This window comes from Typopeltis vanoorti, chromosome 23, assembly GCF_054136105.1.
Source record: "Typopeltis vanoorti isolate ZY-2024b chromosome 23, IOZ_Tvanoo_1.0, whole genome shotgun sequence".
Classification (NCBI taxonomy): domain Eukaryota; kingdom Metazoa; phylum Arthropoda; class Arachnida; order Uropygi; family Thelyphonidae; genus Typopeltis; species Typopeltis vanoorti.
In genome coordinates, this window is record NC_143571.1 from 47683809 (window position 1) to 47699883 (window position 16075).

Consider the following 16075-nt stretch of genomic DNA (forward strand, 5'->3'; position numbering starts at 1 on the left):
TATTGTTCTATAGAGCACCCTCTTTACTCAGTTCCCTTTTTGCACACGGCCCTTATTTTTTCACCCCTTTGGGTTCGTTCTTCACTTTTATGACGCTGTTATACTTGGATTCACAGAATACATGGCAACGTAATTTTCCGATTAAGCTATAGCTACTAGCATTACGCTGTACATATATAGCTTTATGCCTTCCAGGAATTATTACTTAGCAACTTTTTAGATGACTCACAGTAAATTTTACATAGCTTAAGTGAGGCTTACATTTAAATCAGATTATCTCTCTTTTTAGACATATTTAAAATGAAATCTTAATATAATCACATCAGCTTAAATATAAGGCACTTGAAATAAAGAATACAAATTTTACATACAGTGAAGAAGTTTCACTTTTAATTACAGCTGATGTGCAGGTATTTCTCTTTGTCAGCAAGTTTTATATGTTAGATTCCAAATGAATGATTTCTTTCCAAGATTCCTTCATTTAGGATCTAACAAAGGCCCCCTTTTTTTTATAAAAAAAAAGTTTTTCTAATTTTTTTATAAAAGCTATTTTTGCTTCTCCCTCAATCCTCTGGGGACAAACCTTGCATTCTTTCTGGGCCTGAATTCCCTAAAAGGGTTAATCATGGTCTGCCTAACACCAACATAGTTAATTTCTAGAGCGTCTTTGCCGATTTATGTTGTGTCTTTCTTTCTACTCATATATCTATTCTTAAGTCTTTGGGTCAAATCACCGTTAACTCTCATTCGGGTGTCACGTGGTACCTCTGAGGGACAAAGGAATTGCCTCGAGATCGAGCCAATACCAGAGTATCAGATTGTCTGAGATCAACCCCTCGTAAAACACTAAGAAATTTATATTTCACTGCGCCACTTAGCGCTTTTATATTAAACAATATTATTAATCAAGAGGTGATCCCAAGACAGTACTTAAGTGATACCTTGTAATTTCGCAGACGTGGCCAAAATCTATCCTTATTCTAGTCTCCTGCCTAGGTTCGTAGTACTTTTTTATAAGCAATGCATTGGATTCCAGAAATCACAGATAGTCTTAGTTGGGTACAAAAGCAAGGTTTATTAGATATCATAAATATGTACATACAATACAATAAGCTTAATTCCCACATAAAGGGAGTTCCTGACAGTCAAGATGGAATTAGAACATTACATTTTTACCTTTAAATACCTTAATCATGCATGATTATCACAATAACTCTCTATTCTCTTTAGAAGTTCAATCAAACCACACAAGATAGCATTTATATCTTTTACAATCCCTTCTTTGAAAGCAATTCCTTACTTTAAACATTCTTAACTTCCTAGAACATATTGTGTAACTCTATCACAATAAGAGACAATAAGATTTTTAGGTAACCCTCTCTAGATCACAGCAGTTCAGTCGTAATTAATATCATTAATGTTCCTTCTTCTGTTTTTACAACGTGGCACAAATCTTTCATTCACAATCAGCAAAATGCAAATAAAGTCTACTTATCTATCCTTGGTTCTTACTAACACCATGTTCCAACATAAAAATGTGCACAAATTCACATGGAGAGAAGAGGCAAGGAATAAGAAAAGTCTCATTGACCATGTTATTGTTGATATTTTCTCCCTGGTGCAGGACACCAGAGTGTACAGAGGATTTGAAATTGGAAGTGATCACTATTTAGTCTTGAGCAGGATAAAATTGAATTCCATATTGAAAAGAATAACATGTAAGAAAGTTTTAAAGCAAATAAAAGTTGAGCAGCTCTTGGATGTGAGCTGTAGACTAAAATACACAAAGATTATTGAAGAAAAAATGAAAGAGTTTGAGAACATGAATCAAACCTTGGAGATTCAGTGGCAAACTCTGAAGAAAACATTGATTGATTCTGCCAGAGAGGCATGTGGTGAGGTTGTCTGTAAGGATAAAAAAATCAGAACTCCCTGGTGGACACAGGAAGTTAAAGAGGCAGTGAAGGAAAAGAAGAAAGCATACCAAAAGTTCCTGTCAAATAAGTCAGCTTGTGCTCTTAGAGAATATAGAGACAAATGCAAGAATGCCAAGCACTGTGTAAAACTAGCTAAACAAAAGTCATGGGAGGACTTTGGCAAGAATATAGAAAATAAATATCAAGAAGGTGGCAAAATATTCTGGAGGTTGTTGAAGAAGCTTAAGAATGGAGGAAAGAGTGCTATAAAAGGAATTAGAGATGATAAAGGTGACATGAAAATGGGAGAAAAAGATATCCTTGAAGTATGGAGTAATTACTTTGAAAAACTGCTAAATGAAACAAGCAGTGATGACAGCACAGTGGTAAAAAACACTGACCAGGCATGCAGTCGGGAATACATATCCATACTTCAAGTAGAAAAAGCCATCAAAAGCTTAAAATGTGGAAAGGCAGCAGGAGTAGATGATATTCGACCAGAAATGCTGAAGTATGGTGGTATGAGAGTCTTACAGTGGCTGCACTGCATAGTTCAGAAAGCCTGGACAGAGGGACGAATTCGTGATGATTGGAGTAGAGCTCTCATAGTACCCATATATAAAAAGGGAAATAAAACTGCATGTGAGAATTACAGAGGTATTTCCCTACTGAGTGTTCCTGGCAAGATCTATGCAAGTATACTTGAGAAACGGTTGAGAAGAATTGTGGAAGAAAAGCTTGGTGAAGAACAAGCTGGATTCAGGCCAAATAGAGGCTGTCAGGATCAGATCTTCACTTTACGACAAATAGTCGAGAAAGCATGGGAATATAACAAAGATCTGTATTTAAGTTTTGTCGATCTGGAAAAGGCATATGACAAGGTGCCAAGAGAGAGAAGCTATTCAATACACTGCAGTTATATGGTGTCAATGGGGCATTATATCAAGCAATACTTAGTCTTTATTTGAGTTGTAAGTCAGCAGTTAGAATTGAAGGAAGTACAGGAAGATGGTTTAATGTTAAATCTGGTGTGAGACAAGGATGTACATTATCCACTCTGTTATTCATAATCTATATGGATCACATTATGAAGGAAAGTGGTATTAAACATGATATCAAAATTGGAGATGTTAATGTCAGCTCTTTGCTTTATGCGGATGATGTTATACTTCTAAATAAATCCGCTACAAGTCTGCAAGATTCTCTGACTAAATTTAATAGCTGTTGTAATAGATATGGTATGAAGGTCAGCAATAAAAAGACAAAGACATTGAAAATAGGCAGAATCATTGAAAATGTCAACTGTGTAGTGAATGGAGAACCTGTGGAACAAGTAAAACATTTCAGCTATTTAGGCACGATTTTTACTGAAGATGGCAAATTAAATATAGAAATAGACAACAGAATCAGCAAAGCTGGTATGGTGGGAAGTCAATTGAATAAATTCATATGGAATAAGAGAGAAATTAGTCGAAACACTAAATTAGCTGTATACAAGACAGTGTTCAAACCAGTTTTAACTTATGGATCTGAGAGCTGGGTCAGAAGTAAAACACTTGACTAAAGACTAGAGACCACAGATATGAGAGTCCTGAGAAAGATTAGAGGCATGAACGGATGGCATCAATGGCAATATCATATTAAAAATGAGGATATTAGGAAAGAACTTGACATTGTCTGCATCCAGGAATGCGTTAGAAGAGCTAATCTCAGGTGGTATGGTCACTTAAACAGAATGGATGAGGAAAGATTTGCAAAACAAGTGTTCTCTGCCAGGTTAGCAGGAAAACGACCCAGAGGAAGACCAAGATATAGGTGGATTGATACGGTACAAAGTGCTTTAGACGATAGAAATGTAAGATCTGATAATGTTGGAGTGTTGACAAGTAACAGACTGATTTGGAGGAAAATTGTAGATAGGAAGTTAGTAATGATGTAATTTTTTTTTCATGTAGTACTATCATATCCTGTACACCCCTTGAGGGTACATGGCAGGAATTTGATGATGATGGTTCTGCGTTGCATCAAAGGTCTATCAGAATCTGCCTCTCCCTAGACGAAATGTCCATGTGCTCCAATCTGGCTTTCTATGGACGGCCGTGGTTATTCCTTCCACGGAAATACTACGTCTAGTTCCGCCGCTACCTCTATGGAAACCCTCCAGAATGGAGGCACTGCCACCCTTCACCTGCTCACGACACCGCGAGACGAACACCAGGAGATCCAGGAACAAAAGGCTCTTTTTCAGGGATGCTAGACCCTTATATTTTCACCTTTCTTTCTCGGTTATTCTCGCATTCCGCGATGTCCACCCAAAGCATTCACGTGGACTCACGTCACGGCGTCCAACTTTCGAATAGAATTAGAACATTACAATAATATAATTTATTTCTCCGCTATATCCCACGTGCGCTGACGGCACACGATTGCTTGGGGCGAACCGCTCCTTCGCGTTGCTGCTCCGTGACCTTTGGACTTCACCCCCCCTGAGTATTAAAATACTCAGAGGCAAGCATGGTATAATGTTTCTTATTGTGTGTTTGCTCTGTTATACAAAGATAAGATGAAATATTTTATGTTCCAACTTATCAGGGTATTTAGTACTACATGAAAAATTTACATGTAGTACTCAGTCAAATAAAAGACCTGATTTGGATGAAAATTGTAGATCATTACTAACTTCTTATCTACAATTTTCATCCAAATCAGTCTTTTACCTGTCAACAACCCAATATTATCAGATCTTATATTTCTGTCTTCTAAGGCAATTTTCACTGTATCAATTCACCTATATCTTCTTCTTGATCTGGGTTTTTTTCCTGCCAGCCTGGCAGAGAACACTTGTTTTGCTAATCTTTCCTCTCCCATTCTGTTTAAGTGACCATACCACCTGAGATTAACCCTGCTAATGCTTTCCTAGATGCTAACGATGTCATGATCTTTCCTGATATCTTCGTTTTAATATGATATTGCCATCTGTTCATGCCCATAATCTTTCTCAGGACTCTCATATCTGTGGTCTCTAGTCCAGTGTTTTACTTCTGACCCAGCTCTCAGATCCATAAGTTAAAATTGGTTTCAACACTGTCTTGTATACAGCTAATTTAGTGTTTTGACTAATTTCTCTCTTATTCCATATAAATTTATTCAGTTGACTTCCTACCATACTAGCTTTGTTGATTATTTGTCTATTTCCATACCATCTTCACCAAAAATCGTACCTAAGTAGTAGAAATGTTTTACTTGTTCTATAGGTTCTCCATTCACAATGCAGTTGATATTTTCACTGTTTCTGCCTATTTTCATTGTCTTTGTCTTTTTAATGCTGACCTTCATACCATATCTATTACAACGGTTATTCAGTTTAGTCTGAGAATCTTGAAGACTTGTAGCAGATTTATTTAGAAGTATAACATCATCTGCATAAAGCCAAGAGCTGACATTAACATCTTCAATTTTGATATCAGGTTTAATACCACTTTCCTTCATAATGTGATCCATATAGATAATGAATAACAGAGGGGATAATGTACATCCTTGTCTCACACCAGATTTAACATTAAACCATCTTCCAGCACTTCCTTCAATTCTAACTGCTGACTTACAACTCAAACAAAGACTAAGTATTGCTTGATATAATGCCTCATTGACAACATATAACTGTAGCGTATAGAATAGCTTCTCTCTTGGCACCTTGTCATATGCCTTTTCCAAATCGACAAAACTTAAATACAGATCTTTGTTATATTCCCATGCTTTCTCAACTATTTGTCGTAAGGTGAAGATCTGATCCTGACAGCTTCTATTATGCCTGAATCCAGCTTGTTCTTCACCAATCTTTTCTTCCACAATACTTCTCAACCATTTCTCAAGTATACTTGCATAGATCTTGCCAGGTACACTCAGTAGGGAAATACCTCTATAATTCTCACATTCAGTTTTATTTCCCTTTTTATATATCTCTTGCAGTGCAGCCACTGTAAGACTTTTAGACCTCCATACTTGAGCATTTCTGGTCGAATATTATCTACTCCTGCTGCCTTTCCACATTTCAGGCTTTTGATGCCCTTTTCTACTTCGAGTATGGATATGTATTCCTGACTGCATGTATGGTCTGTGTTTTTTACCACTGTGCTGTCATCACTGCTTGTTTCATTTTGCAATTTTTCGAAGTAATTACTCCATACTTCAAGTATAACTTTTTCTTTTAATTTTTTCATATCACCTTTATCATCACTAATTCCTTTTACAGCACTCTTTACTCCATTTCTGGACTTCTTCAGCAACCTTCAGAATATCTTGCCACCTTCTTGATCTTGATTTTCTATGTTCTTTCCAAAGTCCTTCAATGATTTTTGTTTAGCTAGTTTCACGCAGAGTTTAGCTTTCTTACATTTGTCTCTGTATTCTCTAAGAGCACAAGCTGACTTATTTGCCAGGAATTTTTGATATGTTTTTTTCTTTTCCTTCACTGCCTCTTTAACTTCCTATATCCACCATGGAGTTCTGATTTTTCTATCCTTTCAGATAACCTTACCACATGCCTTGCTGGCTGAATTAATCAGTGTTTTCTTCAGGGCTTGCCACTGAATCTCCAGGGTTTGGTTCCTGTTTTCAAACTCTTTCATTTTTTCTTCAATAATCTTTGTGCATTTTAGTCTACAGTTCACATCTGAGAGCTGCTCAACTTTTATTCGCTTTAAAACTTTCTTACATGTCATTTTTTTCTATATGAAATGCAGTTTATCCTGCTCATGACTAAATGGTGATCACTTCCAATTTCTAATCCTCTGTACACTCTGGTGTCCTGCACTTATCAACAATAACATAGTCAGTGAGACTTTTCTTATTCCTTGCCCCTTCTCTCCATGTGAATTTGTGCACATTTTTATGTTGGAACATTGTGTTAGTAATAACCAGTCCATGTCCTGTGCAGAAATCTAACAGATATTTGCAATTATTATTATTAGCTTTACTGTTTTCTCCAAATTTTCCCAAAATATTTTTGTATGTCTGACAATCATTTACTACTCTGCTATTTAGATCCCCAAAAAGGACCAACTTTTCCTTTTTCATTCTGTTAGTTGATTTCTCTAAAGCTTCAAAAATTTCCTCCACTTCTACGTTAGTAGAGCTTTCTTTGTGACCATAGGCACAAATAAGTCTCATTGTGCAGTTCCCAGCTCTCATATTTGCCCACATCACTCTACTTAAGACTTCCTACCATCAAGAAGATTAGCCTCGATTTAGTGTTGAATACTATGGCTACAACTTCTTTTCCTTGATTGTCATTGCCTGAATATAACATTTTGTATTTATTGCTCAGAAAGATCTCACCAGTTTTTGTCTTTTTTTTTGTTTGTTTCAGTCACCCCTATTATGTCGATCTGGTAGTTATCCAATTCCTCAGCTAGCTCCATTTCTTTGCCATTCAGGCTTCTTATGTTGATAGCACCGATCTTGAACTCTGGTGATGTTGATTTTGGGTGGGTTTTAGGATTTGTTCAGTAGCTGACTTTTTGCTATTTGGCCTGGTTCCCTGGCAAAAACAACAGGGGCCTTGTTTAACCGGGCAACGTCCCCCCATCCCAAATTGCCAGCCCATCCTCAAGTTTTAAGTCGGCAGTTAGAATTGAAGGAAGTACAGGAAGATGGTTTAATGTTAAAAATGGTGTCAGGTAAGGATGTACATTATCCCCTGTTATTCATTATTTATATGGATCACATTAGGAAGAAGAGTAGTATTAAACCTGATATCAAAATTGGAGATGTTAATATCAGCTCTTTGCTTAATGCAGATGATGTTATACTTTTAATTAAATCTGCTATAAGTGTGCAGGATTCCCTGTCTATGTTGAATAACTGTTGTAATAGATATGGTATGAAAGTCAGCAATAACAAGACAAAGATGATGAAAATAGGCAGAAGCATTGAAAATATCAACTGCATTTTGAATGGAGAACTTATAGAACAAGTAAAACATTTCAGCTACTTAGGCACGATTTTTAGTGAAGATGGTACATTAAATATAGAAATAGACAACAACAGAATCAGCAAAGCTGGTATGGTGGGAAGTCAATTGAATAAATTCATATGGAATAAGAGAGAAATTAGTCGGAACCTAAATTAGCTGTATACAAGACAGTGTTCAAACCAGTTTTAACTTATGGATCTGAGAGCTGGGTCAGAAGTAAAACACTTGACCAAAGATTAGAGACCGCAGATATGAGATTCCTGAGAAAGATTAGTGGCATGAACAGATGGCATCAATGGCAATATCATATTAAAACTGAGGATATTAGGAAAGAACTTGACACTGTCAGCATCTAGGAATGCGTTAGCAGAGATAATCTCAGGTGTTGGTATGGTCACTTAAACAGAATGGGAGTAGAAAGATTAGCAAAACAATTGTTCTCTGCCATGTTGGCAGGAAAAAGATTCTGAGGAACACCAAGATACATGTGGATTAATATGGTTAAAAGTGCCTTAGAAGATAGAAGTATAAGATCTGACAGTGTTAGAACCATGACAGGTAACAAATTGATTTGAAGGAAATTGTGGATAGAAAGTTGGTAATGATGTAATTTTTTTCATGTAGTACTATCATATCCTGTACACCCCCCCCCCTTGAGGGTACATGGCAGGAATTTGATGATGATTATAAAAGTGGCTGTACTGCATAATTTAGAGGACCTGGTCAGAGAGTCAAATTCTAGATGATTGGAGCAGAGCTCTTGGGGGGGGGGCAAATAAACAGAATGAGAGAATTATAAAATTATTTTTCTACTGATTGTTCCAAATAAAATTTATACAATCATACTTGAGAAGAGGCTTGGGAAAAATGTGGAAGAGAAACTTGGAGAACAAACTGGCTTCAGAACAAATAGAGATGGATTTGATCAGATTTTCACTTTATAACAAATACTTGAGAAATCTTGAGATTTTAACAAGGATCTCTACATGCGTTTTATAGATAAAAGGTATATGAGAAGGTGCCCAGAGAAAAGCTTTTCAAAATGCTACAATTATATGGGGTAAGTGGAATATTATACAGAGCACCGCATAATTTATATTTAAGTTGTAAGTCAGCAGTTAGAAAATTAATCATCGATATGGATCACATTATGAAAGAAAGTGGGATTAAACCTGATATCGGAATTGGAAATATAAAACTTAGCTCTTTGCATTATGCAGATGATGTTGTACTCCTAAACAAATCGAGCAAAAGTCTAAGAATAACAGCCATGACAAATTTGGCATGAAAATCAGCAATAAAAAGACCAATACTATGAAAAATAGACAGGAACATAGAAAACATCAACTGGAGAACGCAATAGACCTAACCTAAATCAATTATTATTATTATTATTATTACCACGGGCTACTCCAGGAGTCCTTAGACTCATCGAGGGAGGCCCTAAACATCATGTTCACGCAGCTGTTCAACATTCTCACAGTATCTATCATACCTTGCCTTGAACTCGCTCACTGTCATAGCACCCACAACAGACTCTGGCAGCTTATTCCACTCATTTACCACTCTAAAAGTAAAGAACCCAGCTCTAACACCCCTGCTAACCACGCTCTTGCCCAGCTTCCATGGGTGTCCCCTAGTTCTCCCACCACCAGTCCTGATCTCAAAAATATCATCTGAATTAATCCTATAGAATCCTTTTAGCAATTTGAATGTCTCAATCATGTCTCCCCTTTTCCGCCTATCAACTAGTTTCTGCAACCCACAAATCTTCAACCTGTTCTCATATGGTTCATTCCATAGACCTGCTATCATCTTAGTCACTCGCCTCTGGATCCTCTCAACCTCCTCCCCATCAAGAAGGAACCGAGGTGACCAAATCTGGGCACAGTAGTCGAGATGAGGTCTTATCAGGGCTCGGTACAGAGGTACAATAACTTGTTTTTCTCTGCTCGTCAAGGTATTTTTCAACAACCAAGTGAGTTGATGAGCTGATTTAGTTACTTTCGCAATGTGCCCCCTAAACTTCATCTCCCTATCCACCAACACTCCCAAGTTCCTGGCCTCATCAATCTCTTGGAGTACAGTTCCACCAATGTGGTATACTGCTGCTAATCTTTTCACTCCGAAATGCATAACCTTACATTTTGTCACATTAAATTGACATCCATTCTCCTTAGTCCAGAACTCCAATCTATCTAAGTCATCTTGCAAGACTTTGACATCTTCTGCATTCACTATCGCCCTACCCATCTTTGCATCATCAGCGAACAAATGAACTGTCCCACTTAGACCCTACCCTATATCGTTAATGAACAGATTAAACAGCAGTGGTCCAAGAACAGAACCCTGTGGCACACCACTAGTCACAGGCCGTTTTTTGGACTCTACTCCTGAATAAACTACTCTTTGATATCTCTCCATCAACCACCCACCTATCCATCTCACCAACCTTATATCCATTCCCATATGTTGTAGTTTACGGATTAGAATTCCATGTGGTATCCTGTCAAACGCCTTTGCCAGGTCCAGCAGTATCACTGTAAACCCATTTCCCTTATCCAGTTCAGCCGTCACCTTGTTATAAAACTTGAGCAAGTTACTGAGGCATGATCTACTCTTCACAAAGCCATGCTGTCCTCTGTACAGTATCTCATTTTCATCAATCCATTCCTGTATTTTTCCCTTGACTACTTTCTCCAAGACCTTGACAACGACTCCTGATATGCTGATCGGTCGGTAATTTGCAACCATAGTCTTGGATCCTCCTTTATGCAGTGAAACTATTTTCCCCTCTTTCCACGCCTTCGGGACTAAGTCAGACCTGAGACTCAGATTAAACAACATGGTCAAGGGCACTGATAATTCATTAGCCGCTTCATGCAAGACCCGTGCCCGTATACCATCCAATCCCACAGATGTATTCACATTAAGGTTCTGTAATAGACTATTCACCTCCACTTCATTCATCACAATTCCCATATAAACTAATGGTTCCTTCATTTTTTCAACGTCACCACCTGCATGATATACTTTTGCAAAGTGCGCGCTCAGTAACTCCACTATATCGACTGGTTCAGTGAACTCTTTACCATACCATCGCCATTCCTTAAAATCATTTTGCCATGTACAGTTTTTTTTCTTGCTTGCAGCATATTGAAAGAACTGTTTGGGATTCTCTTTGGCTTGCATAGCTAGTTTCCTTTCATAATCGGCTTTTGCTGTTTTTACCACACTCGTTACCCTTCTGGCCTGTACTTCATACCGTTCGTGTGCCTGCAGGTCACCCCTTTCTTTAAATTCCCTCCATAGTTGTTTCTTTTTTTGCAGCTCAAGCTTAATGGTGTTATTCATCCATTTAACCCCTCCTTGTTTCACTATTCGGACCTTAGGTATACAATCAGCCATAACCTCCTGTAAATGCTCTTTGATCACTTCCCATGCTCTATCGACGTCCAGCCCTTGCAGTTGTACATGCCATGGCACTGATCCAAGCAATCTCCTAAGCTTGTCATACTTGCCAGCACGGTAATTCCACATATACCCTGTCTTAATCACAAATTTCACACCTTTAGCCACCTCCCAGGTCAAGACCTTATGATCACTCTCACCAATAGGTGGCAACATGGTCATATTCATTACAGTCAAATTCTCAGATACTATTACCAGGTCAAGCACTCTCACACCCCTAGTATTTTCAATTACATGCTGTTTCAGATAGTTATCCCTTAATAATTGAATAAAATCCATTTCCTTCCTCACATGTGTCCTCTCCTCCTTCCAATCAATGTTACCATAGTTGAAATCCCCCATAATAATTACCCTCCTTCCACTCATTTCATCAATTTGTTTATGCATACCATCTCCACCATCTATTCCATCACCTGATCTATAGCAGCACCCAACTGTATATTTTATTCTGCCAGTATCAATCTCACACCAAATAGCCTCAAATGAGCTCCTTTCACTATCCTGCAATACTTCAATTCTCCTTGGCTGCAGTTCATCAGCTATCATCAATAACACCCCTCCCCCAATTTTATTCTCTCTGTCCCTCCTAAACATACTATAACCTACACATTCTATCCCACTAACTATATCATCTTCCGTCAGCCATGTTTCACTAATGCCAATAACCTGTGGCCAGGAAGAGCCAATCAAGGCCAAAAATTCTTCCTTCTTGTTCCTAATACTCCTGGCATTAGTGTACATGAATTGCAGTGTTCCCTTTGTCCCACCCCTATCTTGATGCGTTATTCTAAATATCCCATTCCCATTTTTTGTCCTTATTGCTGGCTCAGGTACATTATATACATTTTTACACTCAACTGTCTCACTGATGTCTGGATATCCACTTCCCCCCCTCCTTGGTAGTTCTAGTTTCCCTGGTTCTGCACATCCATTTTCACTTCATTCAGCAACACTTTTTCCAGTCTACGCACACCAAGTCCATTCAAATGCAGGCCATCCATCTTGTATAAGTCCTTTCGCCCATCAAACTCATTCCACACGTCCACAAATTCCACACCACACCGTCCACATAACCTGCGCATAATATCATTTGCGATTATGGCCCTCCTTCTAAACTCCTCTCTGTCATACCGCGGTAACAGACTCACCATTCTAACTCTGTCACTCTTTTCTTTCGCTACCTTTAACAATACTTTCAAGTCCTCTCTCATAAAAAATTTATCACCTTTCAATTCATTCGTACCAGCCACAATTGTTATTTCTTTCACCCTCTGTTTTTGCACTCTAATGCTCTCACTTACATCCTTAAATTTCGCACCCGGTAAGTACGATTTAGTTACACTCCCATCTATTACTCCTCTTAATAACGAGTCACCATACAACACTCTCTCTTTCATTTCGGAAACTCGCCCACGCTGTTTATTTGCGTTAGCCGAATCACTCTGGAAAGAGTTTTGCAGGTGCTCTAATTGCCACTGCGCATCTTGTATCACTGCGTGCAGCCTAGCGATCTCACTTCCTACAAATAATTCCTCATTTTTTTTATCATTCAAACCATTTTCTCTACAGTATCTGTATAATTGCTCTCGCTCTTTCTTAGATCACCGCTCACTTTGCCATCTTGTACACCGCAATTCCCTATCGATCCACTATTTTCACTCGCATTCTGGCTTTCTTCAACCATAACTGTCTCACAACCTGACACATACTTCGACTCCTCACTTTGCATACACTTTCTACACATTCTTCCACCACTATCACTTTCAATCCATACTCCAGCCTCATTCGGGAATGCATACATTCCACACACATCACATTGGATAAATTCTCTCATATTATAGTTTTTGAACAATGCCGTCGTATTTTTGGCCGCCATTATCTTACGTCGCATTGGCGCCATATTCAAATATATGAAACGTATCCTTAAAGACTAAATTAATTTACGGAATTTACACCAAAATCACACAGACACAACAAGCTACCAAATTTAGACAATATTACATTATGATTTTTAACATATATTCTAATTTCCATTCAAAATTGTACTTAGCTTTCGGGAGCTCCCTGAAAACACGACCGTTCCCCTGGCCCTCTCATATTTATCATCAATCATTATGTTATAGCTGCACTTCACAAATTTCACAGGCACCTCTTACATTATTTTTTTTTCTCTGTTCTCTAACTCTGTATAGCTACTTAAGTATAAAGAGCTAATAAGCTAGTTGATATATTGGGATTCTTATAAAAATTTGTTAAGATATTTATCTTGGACAGAAATATCTTAACAAATATATTTTAGGGAAAATTTAGCCCTCCAAAAGATTTAAAAAAAAAATTTTTTTTTATTAAGGGTTTTGGATTTCATTGAATAATTATGTTTTTATTATCATATTAGTTTGTAAGAAATGCTTAAAAATTATACAAAATTATATATTACAAATGAGATTAAATAAACTGTATAGTACCTTAAGCCATAGTAGTACCTCTGCAGCTCAGCTTGGATGGATGGATGCATCTTGTGCTCTGGTTGCAGTCTCCTTGATTAGGTTATCACTCATTACTGATGAAAGAAACTCTTTGGGATAAAGTTTTAAAGGTGAATCAATGAGTCTTATATGAAACTGGCAGGGGATTTTCTTCCTGGATATATTTTTTTTTTGCAGGTTGCGGGGTGACCTGATGTAAGGTTAAGAGTAATCTAATCTGAGGAATGACTGTTAATAGAAACCTGAGATAGGAAGATGCCTTGAAGGTCTATGTTAGCTATATGTCAGGGGTGTTCAACCCATCGATCGCAGAGCAATTTTTGGCTGATCTCTTGTGTATTTCTCCTTACTTACAAATTTAATTAAAACTGAAAACATAATATTTTATTTATCATTATTTTGTATTATTTTTAATTCGCTTTAAGCTTATTGCTATTGTTTATTTATTTTTCGTTAAAATTGTCAAATCAGTAATTTTCTTATAAGTCCAGGTAAATGAATTGATTTGGATCAGTGGAAGTCAAACAGTGAGCCGAGTGAATACAATTATAAGCAAAGTGTAAAAACTCGATTTTAGCTTAAATATTAAATATTCCGAAGCACATTACATCGATTTTTTACTTAGGTTAAGTCCTATGTAAATATTGCAAAAAAATAAACTTTGTTTGTCTTCTTGGTATAGTTTGTATTAGATGATTTTGTAAATAACTCTTTTGAAGTTAACTTTATATACTGCTTTAATAAGAATATGTTAGCGTATTAAAAACAAAGGCAATGTTTTTGTCGCCGAAGCTGTGCATGGCGGCATTAGAAAGATTGTTATTGAAACTTGTATGTATGAGAAAGGTTTGCAGTCTCTAAGTGTAAACATCTCTGAAGTCAGTCAGAAAAAGTTCAAACAACTTTCCGATGGCCGGCAACTTACAATCAAAAGAAAGCGGAGGAGAACAAAAGGCGTGCCGAACTTGAAACTTAAGATGAAAGACTCATACCGATTCTTTGGGTGTTGCCAAACTTCATGCGAGGTCTCAGAGGAGGCCTAATAAAATGGGACTGAAGCAAGCAGAAAGCGGGTCCCGGTTCCAGAATTGCTGTCAGAGAGGAGGCTGCCCGGTCCAGAGTCGCCATCAGAGAGACTGCCTGGATTCACGTTGCTTGAGAGAGGAGTACCCCCCCCCCTTCCAGAAAGGAGCTTCTCGGTTCGAGACTACTTCTAGGCTGCAGAGAAGGTTTCAAATTGCTGAAAGGAAGAGTTCTAATTGCCGGAGAAAAGTTTCCAGGCCAGGTTAATGTCAGACATTCAACAGTGTGTTACATTTTCATTACAGTTTGATGAATCAAACAACTTCACTGATATTGCTCAGTTAATGGTATTTATTCACATGGTATTTCAAGATTATTCAAGTAAAGAAGAACTTTTGAAAATTATACCATTATTGGGAAGGACTAGGGGAGAAGACATTTTTTCGGCATTTGATGAATTTGTGAAACAACACAAACTTCCGCTTTTTTAAATGTGTGTCTAATACTACTGATGGTGCTCCTGCAATGATAAGTAATAAATCAGGCTTCATTTCATTATGTAAATACGATGACAAATATGCAGATTTTTTATTGTGTTTCGGATCGATGTACTTGTCAGAATCTGCTTTTTCAAATATGACCGTCATAAAAAATCAATTAAGAAACCAAATTACAAATGATCATTTGGATGATTGTCTGCGATTGACCACTTCTTCATATCAACTTGACTATGAAAATATTGCAAGGTCCAAACAATGTGCCAAATTTCACATTAACTTTTTTTTTCTTTTTTTTTTTTTAATCAACCAGCATTACCTGTAACTTGCGAGTTTGTAATCAATCTATTGTTTTTTCTAACTTTGGTTTTCCAAAATAGAGAAATATTTTATTCCAATATATATATTTTTTGTTGTTGTTGTTGTTGTATTAAAATAATTAAAAGTGATAAATAAATTTTTAAATACACAATTAAAGTTTTTAGTTGTGTTTTTTTTTAGTTGTTTATTTGTGTGTAATCAGATATCAGGTTGGAGGAACATGATCTATATAAGAGAGTAGATCGCCGAATAACTTTTTATAGAAAAGTAGCTCGCATAGTAAAAAAGGTTGAACACTACTGCTATATGTTGTATAACCATATGAATAAGTTGATATGAATTAATTCTAATGCATATCAATAATATAATAACTTATAATATATATAA

The 16075-nt window shown here is 37.0% G+C and overlaps 1 protein-coding gene across 2 annotated transcripts in view; it reads left to right on the plus strand.

Annotated features, from left to right (window-relative positions):
* Positions 1–16075, plus strand: part of KLHL18 (Kelch like family member 18) — a 144358-nt gene that overhangs the window by 84443 nt on the left and 43840 nt on the right. The gene's annotated exons all lie outside the window — the stretch shown is intronic.